We start from the raw sequence: 17,935 nt of genomic DNA, 5'->3' as shown, positions 1-17,935 counted from the left end.
CCTGTGTGAGAGGTGTCTGTTGGTAGACTCCCTCAAGAAATAGGTAACAGAGCTGCAGGAGGAGATAGCTCATCTACATAGCATCCAGGAGCACAAGGACTTCATTGGCGGGGTGTCTGTGGGAACATGGGAAATAAAGATGCTGGAAAAATTGACAACTCCCGTGTTTCAGCAAATTTTCTGGTTTGGCACCAGTCAGGTCCTGAGGGTGCTGGACTAAAGAGGTTCAACCTGTACATCAAGGATGTGTTATTTCAATCCCAAGTCCTTGAAGAGATGAGAGGCAGGCCAGCTGAAAGTTTCTGAGTAAAGGTAAAAGAGGGGAGATAGGGGCCTTATCATGGGAGGGGGTACCACCTTTGAAATGCAAAAAAACCCAAACAAAAACCCAGCACCACTACCTCAAGGCAAGGCCACTGCAAGGCAATCTCAAGGCAGTACCACCCTTCAGCAGCCTCTTACAACAGTGTCTAGAGAACATACATCAATCTGATTAATAATATCACACACCTCTTCATTCTTGCGTGACTCAAACCCCTTCTCTCACATGCACGGGGAGGACTTGCATTTTGGCAGACAATCAGCAGCTGTATTTTCAGTTGTTTTGACGTTTTATCACGTACACTGCAGAAGTAGAAACACTGCAACATGTGTAGCTGGATAGAGACACCTTAAATATTCAGTCTTCCCAGTGTATTGTGATGATAATGCACATCTTTAGACCCACGTTAAAAAAAACAAAACACCTGGCAGATTCAATTGTTTTTGTTTTTTGGTAACTGGCAAATCCATACAGAGACTTACCTAGGCTGACCATATACTGGTCAGGTGGTAACCTAGATAGGACACTGCCAAATCAGGAAGAGTGAATGAGGCATTTCTTGAACATATACCAGAAGTATCTACAACTCAGGACCTGGTAGTAATGATGGACTTTACCCAGATGTCTGTTGGGAAAGTATTATTGCAAAAACATAAAATGTCCAATAAGTTCTTGGAATGTACTGGAGAGAACTTTTTGTTTTAACAAACGTTACTGTATGTTTTTTCACACAATTAGGGTTTTACTATACTTTGATAAATTTAGAACATAAGAACATAAGAATGGCTGTACTGGGTCAGACCAAAGATCCATCTAGCCCAGTAGCCCGTCTGCCGACAGTGGCCAGCGCCAGGTGCCCCAGAGGGGATGGACCAAAGACAATGATCAAGCGATTTGTATCGTGCCATCCATCTCCAGCCTCTGACAAACAGAGGCCAGGGACACCATTTTTATCCCCTGGCTAATAACCTTTTATGGACCTAACCTCCATGAAATTATCTAGCTCCTCTTTAAACTCTATTATAGTCCTAGCCTTCAAAGCCTCCTTTGGCAAGGAGTTCCACAGGTTGAGTATGTGCTGTGTGAAGAAGAATTTTCTTTTATTAGTTTTAATTTCAGGTTTTAAGTATATTTTCATAATATTTGATGTTTTGAAAGCTCTCAAAAGCTGGTGAAAATGAAGGTTGAGATCCATCCCTTGGATAACTCCATTCCCTTCAAAGTTGTTGGGAGGATGAATTTCTCCAAATCACCAACTAAAATGGGAATATTGCTCCATCCTGATTTGACTATATCCTTTCAAATGTTAAACTGATTGGAATTATAACCCTAACTGTTGTAATTACTTAATAGATGCAAACTAAAATAAGGACAAGCCTTTTAAGTTTAAAGGAATGTTTTATAAGCTTTTGTAAATTTGAGAAATAAATGAACAGGAAGAGAAAAATCAGCAAGAAAAAGATACAAGTGTACAATATGACACATTTCTAGTTACATAGGAGACAGGGCTAACTTATTTTTTAAAAAACAAATGTTCTTTCTTGCAAATAAGCAATATATTTTCAAATATCTAAAAGGGTGTCACAAGGAGGAAGGAGACAATTTGTTCCTCTTGGTTTCTGAGGACAGGACAAGGAGTAATGGGCTTAAAGTGCAGCAGGGGAGGTTTAGATTGGACATTAGGAAAAAATTCCTAACTGTCAGGGTGGTCAAATATTGGAATAAATTGCCAAGGGAGGTGGTGGAATCTCCCTCTCTGGAGATATTTAAGAACAGGTTAGATAGACATCTGTCAGGGATGGTGTAGGTGGAGCTTGGTCCTGCCTTGAGGGCGGGGGGCTGGACTCGATGACCTCTTGAGGTCCCTTCCAGTCCTATTATTCTATGATTCTATGATTCTATGATATTGTTAAATTTACAAGAACTGAAAGAATTTACAAATCCAATTAATATAAGCTGTTTCTTTACTTCTTACATTTTGCTCATTAGAATAAGGAAAATTACTAAAGTCATCTTTCCTTTTGCAGATAATCAATTTTATTTTCAGATTCTCTATGCTGGTACATTTGGGTTACATGGGTTGCAGACATTGCTGGAGTATAAAAAGTGTCCCCATATATAAAAAAATCAATTAAAACATTTCTCTTTGTCTTAGCTCTCCGGGATAGTGGTTACTGTTTGAGATGGGCCTTGCACGTTGTACATGTGAGCACACTCACATGTAAAGTAAAATAAAATAAAAATAAAACAAATAGGCTTTGTAAAAAGTTTATTTAAAAAAAATACCTTGAAAATTGGGAGAAACTATTTGGCAGCTTCCTTTTAGTAATTTTCAATTAAGTATTTTCAAAGAGAAAATTAACATTTTTCTCTGTTATTTTAATAACTTGTAATATATATTTCTGTCTTTTAAAAGAGGAAGAGTAGAGAAAAGTTGTTGTACAGCTACAGAGGAATGCTGGTAGGTAAACCAGGAAGGTCAGGAATGATGGTGAGTTGCTGATGTGAGGCATTTTTTCTCTATTTAAAAATAATGCAAAGATTGAATTGTTTCTATTTCTCTTAAAAATGAATTAAAATGTTTTAAAATTAGCTTTGACAATGAAATGTATTTCCTTAAAAACTTGATATCTTTGTTATACTAGAAAGTATCATGTGTAATACAAGGCTACAAAGAAGGAGGCGGGTACCAAGTGACTTGAGAATATTTTGTTATGGGATGTGGCCATTAAATTTCAGTCACTGGTACAACTGTAAAATGCGATACTTTTAAATAGTTCACGTAACCCTTATCTCATGTGTTTACATCCCAAGAGTGGATTTATTTTGAATGCATTGAAATAATTGTTTAATATAAACTATTTTGTAAAATAACAAACGTACATGGAAATTGAGCCTGATAATAATAAATAGCTCTTACAGATAACATTTGCAGTGCGGGGCATTTTCCTTATCACATCATATTTGATTATAGGAATGTTATTTATAATTGTAAAATACTTGGGGGGGTTGTTTTTCTTTTTTGGACCTATAAAGATATTTCACTTTTAGTGTAAAACTGTGGCTCTCTTCCACCATTTTTCCACAATCCCACTTTTTTAACCTGGTGTAAATACTTTTCCATATAAAAGGGAAGGATCTTCTTAATTTTTTAAAAATAAAGGTATTATGTTACATGGTCTTTAAAATGGAAAAACATCACTGCCATCAATCCCAGAAAATGGGCCGCAGGGACAAGGCGGTTGCTTCCAGAAGTCACATGGAGCCAGGCAGTTATGCAGCCTCTCTGCTGTGCTGCCAACCAGAATTTTAACGACTGGTCACTGCCACCAAGGTCTCTGTTTGGCTGTGCGTTGTGGTAAAAAACTGGCAACTCTAGGTAATAAAAGGGGAGCAAAAAGGCATTTTGGTTATATGTCACATAGTGGACAAAGGAGACCTTTGAATTCTGGGAACTTTGGGTCCCCCAGCCTGGAGTGCTGGAAATGCTGGTAACTTGGGGTGAGTAAGAAACTGCTTAGGCAAAGATTGTAACTTGCTAATATTAAGTTTTAATCACTAGAGTGTGCTTTGGTTGGGTGGCTACTCTAGCTGTCTCTTCTGTTGCTTAAAATCACTTAGATCATTTTGTGCTCTGTTAATTGTTTTAGTGCAGAACCATCCCAGCGCTCTTTGTTAAAGCCAAGTGTGAGTCTTCGGCTCAACTAATTGGCTGATGTGGGTCTCTTTGGAGACAAGCAAACGTAATAGTTTATGTGAATGTCCAGTGAGAGGGACCGGATGCTTCTGGGAGGCATCCCTGGGTGACTCAGGAACTGGGACTCACTGACTGTTATCTGCAAGGCAAGGTTTAAACTAACCGTCTTAACGAGTTTGCCGGCAAGCCAGACAGGCTGGTATGTCAGAGAGCTGACCCAGAGCTAAGCAGCAGCAATGCTTTTGGGTGAAGAATAACCTAATGGCTTGCAATTCTGAGTGCCTTGAGCAGGACTTCACAAGGTGTGGTAATATTATCTGTGTGGTAGGTATGTACCCAGTGCATTTTTTGGTAAGGTGCTTGATGTCCTTGTTTGGCATGGGTTCTACAACATTGTCGATTTACATTCCAGTTGAGCCTAGAGGCCCGAAACTTGTTGTGCCGGGTTCTGTACAAATGTAATAAAAAGTCAGACCCAATCTCCACAGACCTTAGCAAGGATTAAGAAACCCGGAGAAGGATGGTATCTCCATTCTTCAAAATATTGGAAAATTCAGTCCTTGCTTAAACTGGGAAGAGCTTACCATTTAGTTTGAAAGAAGGCTCAGCCACAAGGAGTTTCCACAACTTTTTCAGTTATTTCATACTGTGAACATAATTGTGTTGGGACAAAAAGTAAAGAAGTATCGGAGAGGACTTGGAAGGATTAGGACCACAGTAATAACACTAGCTGATGACATATACCAGCTCTGTGTATACTTTGGCTCGGAGATTGCAAGAAATATTAGTACACAATTATGTGTATATTGGCAAATTATTATTAGCTTATTGATAACATGCTACAGTATCGTGCATCCCTACTTATTTCCATATTGAATAGAAATCAACTATATTACTGTCTCTCACGTGGATGAAATGGGATATCCCCTGGGTGCAGTTTAAAAGATCAGTATTATAATTTAAACCAAAGAAAGCACAGGTGCAGAGAACATAAATAAGATCACACATGCCTTAGTCATTCCATATCATGAACCGGTTAACTATACCGCTTTGCAGCTTGTAACTGAATATGGCCAAACTGGGCTCATGTTTATGGATAGCAGTGGGTGATATTTTGTATGAGATTCCTTGATGAGTTTCGCATATCAGCCACGTGGTTCCCTTCACCAGAAGCCACTATCTTACTTCTGTGCCTGTCAAGAGCCACAGACGTTTTGATGACATGCTGATGGATGAGACCTGTTTACTGTACACTGGAGTCTTTTCTGTGCTGGATAAAATATTGTAATAAGTAGGTTTTATAGCATACTCTTTCTGTTGTTAAAATGGCTCTGCTTGATCTAAATGGATGAAGATGGCCATGATGTGGTAGTAATGGAAACTTCTAAAGAAATGTCAGCTGACTGAATGACTCAGGTAGCTGGTAACAGGATAAAGGGTCTTTTGCATTTAGGCCAGAAATCTAAGTTTAGGACAAATTAGTAGTGACTGAAGGACTGTATCATAGGGCATTTGTTTGGTGACATATACACAGGGGAGCAAACAGCCATGACAGGCCCCTGGGCAAAGTGAGGGGTTTGATGGCTCTGGACTCCTGGGAGGGGCGGAGCCTGGGGAGGAAGGGGCAGGGCTTCAGGAAGCCAGCCCTCAATGCTGTCTGAACCATGGTATGCTCCAACTCCCCTAGTGCTTCTTGGAGCATGCCGTACACAGCATCCCTGCCTCCCTAGGCAGCCCTGAGAGCCACTTGGAGCGCTCCGTACAGCAATTTAAAGGGCTTTGATAAATGGAATTTACTGTAGTTGGTGCAGAACTAAAGCGGAATTCAAAACACAGTGCTACACCTCTGAGTTTCAGAAAACAATATAGCTCTAGTCCCCAAATGAAACTGCAGATTTGCCACTACTAGCTAATAAATATTTACATTTAATAACTGGGTCTCATGATTGCAGTGAATACACTCAACTTCATCCTTTTCTCCTGTTTTTCTTTTTTCTAAACTTTTGAATATTTTCTTATGTTCTGAAATGTATTCTGATACAGATTTTAGTTTTCTTTCCATTTTAGTGTCATATCTTTACACTGTTCTCTGTTAATACCTTGAGCATGTCCATGGAGACTGTCAGATTCGTCAGTCCATTCAGAGCTTGTGTGCTTGCCTGTTTGTTTACCGTCTGTACCTTCTATACTAACACGTAGCTTTACTTCAACAGGCAGTTCTGTTTGTACGCCCAGACTAATTATTGTAATACATATCTCTCATGCTGTGTATTGTATTTTCTTAATACAAGAAGTTGTTTTTATATACTTGATTCAAAAGAAAGGTGAAAATCGGGAGAAAAACGCTTTTTGTAAAAGCCAGGATTTTTTTTTTTAAAGTAAGAATCAGTTTAAACTGAAAATAAAGGAGCTTATCTGTGTGTTATATGACATTGTCCAGACTATGAAAACAGTCCTTCGGCATACCAGCAGGTAGTTTTAACAAATAAGGGTCATAAGTTCAGGTACTTTAAATATCAATGCGTTTGAATTTGTATACAATGCAGGAATCACTTGTAATGTTAGAGGACTAGGCTGAGCATGCAGTGAGACTCACTAGTATTCATACTAGATGAATGACATCAACCTATAAATCAAGATGGAATATGTTACTCCTTGGAACAGAGTGAAAAATACTAAAATGAAAAAGCACATTAGGTTGAAAGTTTACCTTGGTTTTGCCCCTGCCATTGTCAAAGTTTTCTTGAGATCGGCAATCATGTACACTAGGGATGTTGGAGTGTAATTGAATAGTCGTGGAACCGCATGAAATTTTAGTGGTTACTTGACTATTCGATAGTCCCTGGGGGTGGGGCTGGCAGGCAGTGCACTCTGACCCCACTGCTGGGGAGCGCCCTGCCACCCCGCATGGCTGCCTCTACACCATAGGCAGTAGTGTGAGGTGGAAGGGAGGAGCTGTTTTGCGAGGGGAGCTGGTTTAAAAACTTGTTTCCTGCATGAACTGGCTCTCGCCTGCTGCCATGCGCTGCTGCCTCTGATACATGGAGCATGGAGTGTCAGCAGTCCCCTGTTTGCGGGGTGCTCGAATTCTCCACAGACAGAGATTGCACACATGACAGCAGCCCCTGTCCATGGGGAGTTCGCATCCCACCCTTCCCCGCGGACAGGGCCTGCTCCATGGGATGCTGGAGAAGCCTCTGTTCACAGGAAGCTCAGTCTCCCCACAGACAGGGGCTGCTGCTGCAGACAGAGACTGCTTCGTGATGTAGGTGAAAGAAAGAGCCTGAAGCATGGACCTGGTGCTTGAACCAAAGTAAGTTATACTATGAGTAATAGACAGGCCGTGTCAAAAGCAAATATTTGCATCCAAGTCAGTGTCTCTTGGCACTAGAACTGCTAGCACTGCAAAAGTACATGAAATATGTAAATACATTCCACCAGGACAGTACAAGGACGCCCAGCTAAGTACGTAATAAAATAGTGTAATATAACAAGAATGAAAGCAGAACAATGGGTAGTGAATGCTTTACATAAGAACATAAGAACGGCCGTACTGGGTCTGACCAAAGGTCCATCTAGCCAAGTAGCCTGTCTGCCAACAGTGGCCAGCACCAGGTCCCCCAGAGAGGTTGGACCGAAGACAATGATCAAGCGATTTGTCTCCTGCCATCCTTCTCCAGCCTCTGACCAATAGAGGCCAGGGACACCATTTTATCCCCTGGCTAATAGCCTTTTATGGACTTAACCGCCAGGAAATTATCTAGCTTCTCTTTAAACTCTGTTATAGTCCTAGCCTTCACAGCCTCCTCTGGCAAGGAGTTCCAGAGGTTGACCACATGCTGTGTGAAGAAGAACTTTCTTTTATTAGTTTTAAACCTGCTACCCATTAATTTAATTTGGTGTCCTCTAGTTCTTCTATTATGGGAACTAAGAAATAACTTTTCTTTATCTGCCCTCTCCACACCATTCATGATTTTATATACCTTTATCATATCCCCCCCCAGTCTCCTCTTTTCTAAACTGAAAAGTCCCAGTCCTTTTAACCTCTCTTCATATGGGACCCATTCCAAACCCCTAATCATTTTAGTTGCCCTTTTCTGAACCCTTTCCAAGGCCAAAATATCTTTTTTGAGGTGAGGAGCCCACATCTGTACACAGTATTCAAGTTTTATACAAGGGCAGTAAGATATTCTGTGTCTTATTTTCTCTCCCTTTGTTAATAATTCCTAGCATCCTATTTGCCTTTTTGACCGCCGCTGCACACTGCATGGAAGTTTTCAGAGAACTGTCCACGATAACTCCAAGATCTCTTTCCTGACTTGTCGTAGCCAAATTAGCCTCTATCGTACTGTACGTATAGTTGGGGTTATTTTTCCCGATGTGCATTACTTTACACTTATCCACATTAAATTTCATTTGCCATTTTGTTGCCCAATCACTCAGTTAGGTGAGACTTTGGAGCAAAGTACAAGGAGAGATACCAACCGTGTCATTAATGCGTAAGATGTGTATCATGGATTGTTTATCTCTGTCTATAAATGTTGGGATACCTTGGTTTAAATCTTTGGTTAGCCTAGGGGCAATAGTGAAATCCTTTCTAGTGATTGAGCCGAGTCCATCGTCACGGATACAAACACATAGGGGTTCAGAGGCCATTTGGCTACCAACAACAATGTACTTTGACAATAAACCTGACTTGGGTGCCTTCATATCTTATCTGAGTCTGTGGTCTTTGGGGGCTTTCATGAAGTCTGTTATGCTAGCTACCTGCGTAGAGCTGGCATGGTATACTGAGGGAGCATATGAAAACGCACTAAGCAGAACTTTTATCATCACTGATAGAGCAGGAGACCTGTCAGGATGCCACACCCTGAATTTTCTACTTTGGTGATCTGACCTACTACATGTGGCAGCCTCCCCTGCTCCATCCCGCCGGCACTGCTGCCTTTTATAGAGGCATCAGTGCAGGGGTACCATGGAGCTGGTGCTGGGGGAACTGGCTCTTAAGCCTTCTCCCCCCAACACTGGCTCCTGTCTGCTCCCCCTCCCGCTGCATCTGTAGGAGGCAGCATAGGGTGGGACAGGCTGGTCCATGAAGCCGGCATGCATGGGGAGCCTGCTTGAAAAACAGCTCCATGTGTGTATCAACTTCCGCCTGCCCCTTCATCCTCCATGCTGTTGCATCTCTATCAGGGGCAGCAGCGTGGGGACGTGGGGGGGAGGGGAAGTGGATCTGGTGCTCTTGGGGAGCCAGGTTAAAAGTCAGCTCTGCATGGACACTAGCTCCCACTCCCCCACCTTTGCTGCCTCTGTATCAGAGATACCAAGGTGGGGGGGGAGTGCATGTAGTCAAAAAGATTAACCGATAAGCTCAGGCTTATCAGTTAATCATGTAGTTGTCTACACATTGACATCCCTAATATATGCAACAGAGGGGAAATCTTGATTCTGCTGAAGGCAATGAAAGTTTTTTCCATTTACTTCAATAGGTTTAGAGTTTCACCACAGATACTGTTAAAAGGAAAGAAGTGCGCTAGAATATACAAAGTAGACATGGCATCCCAGAAAAGAACTGAAGCCACAAGGAACCACATTTGTTTGTATTTTGGGTGGTTTCCTTGCACCAGGGGATTAATTTATCCCTTCCAGAAATCTCTGCACTCAGAAGAATATCTTTAAAGAACATTCTTTGCCTTTGAAAGAAATCAGATGGCAGGTGTTTTAAGGGAGAGGGGGGGAGGAGGGAATCCCAGAGGACAATGTCCCCACACAACCCGGACCAAGTCTTTATCTCATCTCCTACTTCACACTGTACAAGTTGAGATCCTGGGCTTATCCTATCAATGTCTGCTGTATGTTTTTCAGGAACATAATTTAAAGCTTCCAGTAAGCATATTTAATTTAATTTTAACTTTGTCCTCAGTGACGCTTTGGTTACTCTTATAAAGAAGTATTTGTGCATAAATGGGAAAAAATGACACGTTTCCCAGTCCTTCCCCTGCCTCTATGTGCCTTTAGGTGAAAGGGCTTTATCACAGGCTAATGGAGAGAATTTTATGGTAGCCCCTTGCTGAAAATATTGACATCAAACCACTGATATGGTTTTAGTTTCTGGCTCTTCTAGCGCTATGGCCCTCCACTGGACCTAAGTAAACAGTGGCTTTAAAATGCATTTAAATATTTGCATGACCATAGGCTTAACGTTTGTGACTCTTCTCTTCCCCCCCCCCCCCAAAAAAAGACCATGAGAAAGAAAAGATGCTTGTGTTAAATGTGTAGTGACCCTGGAAATGCCTGTGTTACTGTACTGACACTTCAATCCAGTGATAAGATATAACAGAAATATAGAAAACCTGGTTAGTTAAGCATTAGTTGCAGGATTTAGCATTAAGTCTCCTTTTTCAGTCTTTGGCTGATATCCAATAATAGCAAAGGCATCACTTGTTTGTCACATTGAATAAAGTCAAGTTGTTCTAGTGGTTCTTTGTCAGAGCTTTTCCTCACCTCTCTGAAGTCACACCATGATGGGAAGATGTCTCCCAAGCAAGAGCCTTTCACAAGTATTTTGGCCAATGCTTCTGACTGTATTTTTGTTAGGATACAGAGTATAGGAGTATGTGCTTATATTTGTATTTTAGAAGGTACCAATGGCAAGTGGCTTTTGAGACTAATAAAGGAATAGTTGTGTGGAAACAGAGTCATGATTGACATTAATCAACTTTTTTATTTTTCATCAGCCATATTCATACATTATTTTCATTAAAGGATCAGCCCTTAGAGGCCTCATGTATAAATAATAAATGTTTTTGGGTCATCTTTCGATGGTTGACCAAAACAGAACATGATTATATTTGTCACATGAAAAAGTTTCACATCACATTTACTTACAGCAAGAGGAGTGGTACTCAGTGTGACCTAACCATCTGCGATTAACACACACACACTCTGGACTTGAATGTTGCAGCAAAATGCCAACAGCAGTCAGAAAAGCTGCCGTAAATATACATGGTTATGGTTGAAGTGAAGACGCTGTGGGAAACGAAACACATTAATCCACTGCAGCTGTTTCTTTTTCTTTTTGGTAAGCCTGTGCAATACATTGTGAGCTTTTCCTTGACTTATCTTCTGCTTGTGGTTTCTCATTTTTTGATCAGGAGGGAGGAGAATGAAAACTAGGCTGACGCATGAAAATGTATTAAATTATTGAGGCAATTGAGAAAGAAAAATTACATATATAGCGAAATCCTCTCCCTTGTAATCTCTCCCATGAGAAAACTTCAGTACGTGAGGACTAATGATGTGTCATTTGTTGCTGGTACGGAAAAAGATGGAGGTATGGAACTGCAAGTCTGGAAAGAACTAGAGCAGATGACTGAATTAGTAAGTATTGTTTAAAGGTGACCTACAAAAGATATTTAAAAACTGGTCTTTTGCCTTTTTGTTGCTATTCTATCCTATATCTAAAAGAAGTCCTAGAAGATTTTGTCTATTTTTTGTCATCTACTTTTTTCCTCTGTTATCTATAACAAGAGTCTCAATTCTGGTCTTCCCTGATAGACATCTGGGAAGTCTGAGGGATAGTCAGAGTAAGCCCATCCAAGCTAAAAGGAAGAGGATACCAAATACTTCAACATTTTGGACAAAGAAAGCCTTTGTAATTTGGCATTGATGTTAAAAAGATATAAATAAAAACAAAACGTTTGACTAAAACCCCCTTCCTTTCTCCACTGCTCAGTCATACTTTTGTGATGTCACCATTTCACTAGTTTTTTCATCATTATAGTCATCCACCTCAGACAGGACCTATGTATTTAATATAATGAATATGTGGAATTTCTCTTTTTGAAAGAAAAAAACTCACCGCACACTTTCAAACCACTTTCAAATTGTAAGGAAGGGCACAAACTCTTCTCTTCTACCTTCCCTCCCCTTCTCCTTCCCCTTCCCCCTGCTTTCCAAATAACCTTTAATGTTCACAGACTGTGTACCTAAGTTGCTCAGCCTTTGGTCTTAGGCCTGGCTGGTAGGCTCAAAGCCCCAGATACAGTTCTGCACGGTGTGGTTTCAGCTTTCTGTCCTGGGCCCTCAGGAGTCTAACACCAGCCATGCTTGGTGGACCCTCTAAAACAGGGGTCACCAACAAGTCGATCAGGATCTACTGGTCAATCTTGGAGCCTCTGACAGGTGATCCTGACTGGTTTGGCCAAGAGACTGTTATTGAGCACCCACACCTCAACTGTCCCTCCCAACACTGCTGCACATCTCCTGCCCTTTACCTTTCAGTGGTCGCCTCAGGAGCCTCCTGCTTTCTGTGCAGGGCAGGGGAGGGAGAGGAGGGGGCACTGATGTCAAGGTGCCACCTCTCCCACTTTGCATCCTCTCTCCACAGAGCAGAGGGGGGAACACAACAAGACTTGGGATGGAGTTTTCTGGCTGCTTTTGGGAGTGATGCAGGGCCAGGGCAGGGGTGAGCCTGCCTTAGCCCCGCTGCACCACCACCCCAGGACTACCTGAGTAAGCAGTGCCCAGCTGGAGCCCACATCCCAAAAACCTACCTCGGTCATGAACCCTCTCCTGCACTCCTAGCCCTGAGCACCCCTGCATCCAAACACTCTCTCAGAGCCTGCACTTAGAACCCCCTCCAACACCACCAGGTCAGCTCAGACCCCTCGCACACTCCAAATCCCTTAATCCAAAGCCAGAGCCTGCACCCCAGTCCTCTGCCCCAGCCCGGTGAAAGTGAGGGAGGATGGGAGATGGCGTGAGTAAGGGCAGGGCCTTGGAGAAGGGGCACGAAGGAGACTGGGCAGGGTATTTGGGTTTCAGGTAGATCTTGGCTTGCACTTAAATTCAAAAAGTGATCTCGTGCATAAAAAGGTTGGAGATCATGGCTCTAAAACCTACTTGCAGCCTCCAGGGGGACTCAGACCCCAGGTTAAGAACCATTGTGCTAGGAAAAGAGCACTGTCAAAAAGACACTGACAACATTAAAAACAATCTTGCTAAGTACGATGTGTCGAGTAATTTCACATGCTCCGAAGAAACTGCTTGCTCTTTATTCAAGGAGTTTGATACCAAGTCAAGACTGAGGCTGATGCAGAATATGTGTTATACAGCCAAGTCACACACAGTGAAATCAATAAACCAGGGTACACATTTATCCAACATGTGCCTGATTGCTCAGCTATATTGACAGAACGTTGTTTTTGTCAGACCTGCTGGTGTTAGACCATATTTAAATATAAATAATTGGCTTTAGTCATATTCTAGTGGTTCACCTCATTTATTAAACCTGTTGAAAATAACATCTGAAGCCATAATCAATTACACTCTCTGATAGAATGGTAGAAGTGCTGGCAGATTTTATATCGCTTTAGTGCCCCCACAACTGAGCAACTTTTGAAGTCCCATTCCCACTGACAGTTCTTGTTCGCAGGAACTGACACCCTAGACCAAGGTATAGTGCTGGAAGACACTGAAAATGTGTGTTTTTCATGAAAAAGAGAAATTGCATAAGATGTCATCATTGAAAGGAGAAAAGGCACAGAAGAGCATGAAAGGTCAAGTGGGGGAGAAAAACGAGATTTCCTTGATTAAAATTACCTCCTTAGATATGCTATTATTGGAAGAGCAACGTCCCACACGTGGCTGGAACTGCAGCAGGGATCTAATGCCTCAAAACACCTGTTGCAGGTTTTCCAAAAATGTATCTACAGAAGACATCAGCTGGGAACCTTCTTCTTGTACTTTCCTTTCTGGTGCGTGCCCCAGAGCACCTGTAATTAATCATGGATCTGAGTACTTTATTAGTGAGGGTTTAAAGGCCCGTTTCTCTTGCATTGCATTTGCTAGATTGTATTGCTAGTAATTTATCATTTTGGGGGGGATGTGAAATGGATGTTCCTGACAGAGAGCTGTACTCTGAAATTTGTGAGTCCTCGGGGGATCCTCTCCCATGGGAGGAGGGGGGGTGTTACCTTGGACTCCAGCCTGAGCCGACCTGTCTGTATTTCCAACTAAATAGCTTCTTAGCCTGCCTGAGTCCTGTGAACCCAAGTCAGTGGACCTTTGCCAGCTGCGGGTGTTTAATTGCAGGGCAGGCATGGAGACTCCCTGCTCAAGCTGCTGTTGGCCCAGTCTCTCTTCTACACAGGCATTAAGGAGTGTGTATCCTCGTTGGGTTACTGACAACTCCAGATGTAGGCTCAGGTGCCTCTTCATGCACCGCCAGATGTGGTGATCTTGGGCTCCACAGATATATTGTGCAAAATTGAGACCTATCGTATTGACTGCTGTGCTGGTTGTCAAGGTCAGGGGATCCAGACCCTGAACTCAGCTGTGTCCCTTCCCTTGATGCGTGTCCACGGCAGGGGAGCTACTCCATCCCACACACATTCCCCTTCCCCCATTTAATTGGTTAACCAGTTAAACAGGATTTTATATCCCTGGTCGTTGGACTCAATGGAAGAGTGAGAAAAGGGTAACCTCACCTTCAAAAGACAGGGTTCAACTGAATGATCAGAGAATCCATTTTCTGGGCCGGGGGAGCGGATTCTTTCCCCATTTAGTGTTGAATCTTAGAATAGAAGCTTAAAAGTGAGTATGTTAAAATAAATAAAAGAAAGCTCCGGGTTGCTCCTGTAGGAAAAGGAGATGGCAAATTCATCACAGCTGTCTTTTTGATAAATGTCCCTACGTTAAGTAATGGAGGCTTTGACATTCCTGTTACCCCTTCCTGATAATCTGAAAGTCTTCTGTGCTGGATTGCCCTGCTCCAGGCCTGCAACACTGGAGTGCCAGATAATTTCTGTGTTTCATTCTGTGGTGGATACATAGGCTGACAAATTTATATGAGGATCCTCTGTGGGTTGAAGACAATAAGCCAGAAATCGAATGGGAGGCCATCTGAAGAGCTCGGAAAGTAACAAATTTGCTGATTACATTGCAAAAGGATATGGGTGGCTAGGGTAAGTGGAGCTGAACCAGTTGTCACCTGATTATATTAGAGTAAGATTTCCTTTTACAGCCAATCTCACATGGCATTTCTTTTATTAGAAGGAGTATCAAAAAGTACACTGCCAACCCTTTCTATATAAATATATGGTTTTTTCCCTGTAGCAAAAGTTAAGGAGAGTCAAAGGAACAGTGGTGTGTGGCTTCTTGCTGATATCTTTCCTACTTGATTATTAATCATATTCATGATGATAGTCCACTGCATAGAGATTTTCTAATGAAGATTTTGAACTTGGACTTTCAGCTCAAATATTTTGTATCATTCCTCACTTAAGCTGCTTTGCTTGGGCTATGGAAGAATGGAGTTAGGTGACTATGCAAACATATACCCTTATATCTGTCTATCCCGGAGATTGGTTGCATGGTCATGCAGTGGTACAGCATGCCAGCACTTTTCCGGTGTCCCACGCAGTTTTGAAACTTTTAAATCTTAAAGCCCCACAAAAAACAAGTGATTGCTATTGGGAAGAAGACTTTTCTGGATGCAAACAAGTGATGTGCAGTTATTTGAAATCTGCGGCGAGGCAGTAACTAATAGGAGTGCCATGCTGTTTTGACTCTAATAATGAATGGCAGCTTGTAGTTTTTAACTCACCAATAGCCCATCAATACTTTGAGATGGGTGAGGAGAGGGAACTGCACAGTAATGAACCACCTCTTTATTTTCTTGAATGGGGCTGAGACGACCTATACAAATATCTAGGTAGATCAGTAGATTAATGTTAACATTGCTAACTATTTCACTGCTGATTTATTTTAGTAGACATAGCTAAGTTTTCATGAAGTTAATAAACGCCGTGCCTTCTTTCCTGACAAACCTGATTCCTGAATGTTCATTAATACTAAACTCCTCTTCCTCCAAGCCGCAACCCTTTTTTCTTTCAAGAGCAGGAACTCAGGGGAAATTAGTTCAGACAAGTGGAGTTCTGTATTTTTGCCACCCCTACGTCTGCATTCTGGGCAGCGCTCTCAACATCTAAGAGACTGTACTACTGTTCTTCAGCCACTTGTTGGAGCATGTTAAAGTGTGAAGTGACTTTAATGCTTAAAATGACGAATAGTTCTATAGCAATTTAGAGACTAACAAAAATATATAGCTTCAGAGGGGTAGCCGACAGGGGTGGATGAGAGTGCCGCGGGGCCCCGAGCTGCACTGAGGGGCCCTGGGCAGCACAATTTCGTGGCACCCTCCCCCCTTTGACACGGCGCATGCGCGGGGCTTCTACAAGTGCGGTGCCCGGGGCAGCTGCCCCACTCGCCCTGCCCCAAATCCGCCGCTGGTAGCCTGTCACTGGAAAAACTTAAAAAACAATGAATTGTCTAGTAGCACCTTGAAGACTAACAAAACAGGTAGATGGTCTCATGAGCTTTCGTGGGCAAAACCCACTTCATCAGATGACCTGGAGTGGAAGTAAGAGAACCGAAGGTATGTCTACACTACCCTCCTAGTTCGAACTAGCGGGGTAATGTAGGCATACCGCACTTGCAAATGAAGCCCGGGATTTGAATTTCCCGGGCTTCATTTGCATAAGCGGGGAGCCGCCATTTTTAAAACCCCTCTGGTTCGAACCCCGTGCAGCGGGGCACGAACTAGGTAGTTCGAACTAGGCTTCCTAGTTCGAACTACCGTTACTCCTCATTTCACGAGGTTACTCCTCATTGCACGGGGTTCGAACCAGCGGGGTTTTAAAAATGGCGGCGCCCGGCTTATGCAAATGAAGCCCGGGAAATTCAAATCCCGGGCTTCATTTGCAAGTGCGGTATGCCTACATTACCCCGCTAGTTCGAACTAGCGGGGTAGTGTAGACATACCCCAAGATATTTATAACAGAGGAGGAAAAAAAGGGTACCTGTCAATTGTAGGAGCAGTGCTAATGGGGCTAATAAAGTGGGCTGGAAGTGTCCCATTCTTAGCCTTTCATGGAAAAATGCAGTGGTTAGAGGCAGGGGAGACTGGCTTTATAATGCTGAGGCTAATTAGCATCCGCAGTACAATTGACAGATATTTTTTCTCCCCCTCTCACTTCATTTTAAATCGGGAGGTTCCCTCTTTTTTTTCCTCCACTCCTATCTGGGGAAGTGGGTTTTGTTCACAAAAGCTCATGTTACTATATATATATATATATATATTTGTTACTCTCTAAGGTGCTACAGAACTACGATTTTTAAAGTTACAGACTAACAAGGCTACTCCGCTGAGACTTTAGTAATACAGCTAGAACAAAAACTATGCAACTGGAAAGAAGTGGAATTGGACAACCCTGTGTGTGAGCAACAGTAAACAAAATTTCTTCTGGGCCACATGTAGAACCCCAGTGGGCTGCGGTGGCTCATGCGCCACAAGTTGTCCACCTCTGTCTTCATTAATCATATGGAGATCAATGAAATGGCAGCAGTTTATTTCATCAGCAAGTTTGGCATCATAAATTTATTTTGTTATATATTAAAAGAATTAATGTTTGCAACCAGGCCGAAAATCAGCATATTTGGTTTCTGTCCAGTGTGGCATAAAAGTGCAACTTAAATCAATGAGAGAAATGTTGACACAAAAAAATAAGGTGTTTTTCCAGCAGATCCTACAGTTCAAGGTGGTATGCCTGCCTTATGGAGCTGTTGGGGTGTTAACATCAATTATTACAAGGAATTGAATGTGATACACAAACTGTATGTCCACTGAAAAAACTTTAAAAAAATAACGAATAGTTACTCTAATAGCACCTTAGAGACTAATAAAACATGTTGATGGTATCATGAGCTTTTGTGGACACAGCCCACTTCTTCAGAAAAAGTTTTTAACAAACTTCAGTTTGTTTGCGTCACGGGAAAGTTTTCACAGAGGCTTTGCAGTATCACCTTCCCCCAACCCCTGAGTAAATGAAAATAATGCATGAAGAGCCTGCAAA

At 42.2% G+C, this 17,935-nt stretch overlaps 1 protein-coding gene across 3 annotated transcripts in view; it reads left to right on the top strand.

Annotated features, from left to right (window-relative positions):
* Positions 1–17,935, top strand: part of RBM20 (RNA binding motif protein 20) — a 186,412-nt gene that overhangs the window by 56,406 nt on the left and 112,071 nt on the right. Inside the window, exon 1 of one of the 3 annotated variants that reach the window (XM_075935488.2) lies at positions 11,277–11,399. The exons of the other annotated variants lie outside the window; for them this stretch is intronic. The gene's annotated coding sequence lies outside the window, so the exon portion shown is untranslated. Of the gene's footprint in view, positions 1–11,276; positions 11,400–17,935 lie in introns of those variants that run through there. 3 annotated transcript variants of the gene reach the window in all.

Source organism: Pelodiscus sinensis, chromosome 8 (assembly GCF_052426305.1).
Source record: "Pelodiscus sinensis isolate ZL-2025 chromosome 8, ASM5242630v1, whole genome shotgun sequence".
Taxonomy (NCBI): domain Eukaryota; kingdom Metazoa; phylum Chordata; order Testudines; family Trionychidae; genus Pelodiscus; species Pelodiscus sinensis.
The sequence above is the reverse complement of the archived record's forward strand: the minus strand, read 5'-3'. Positions and strand labels throughout refer to the sequence as shown.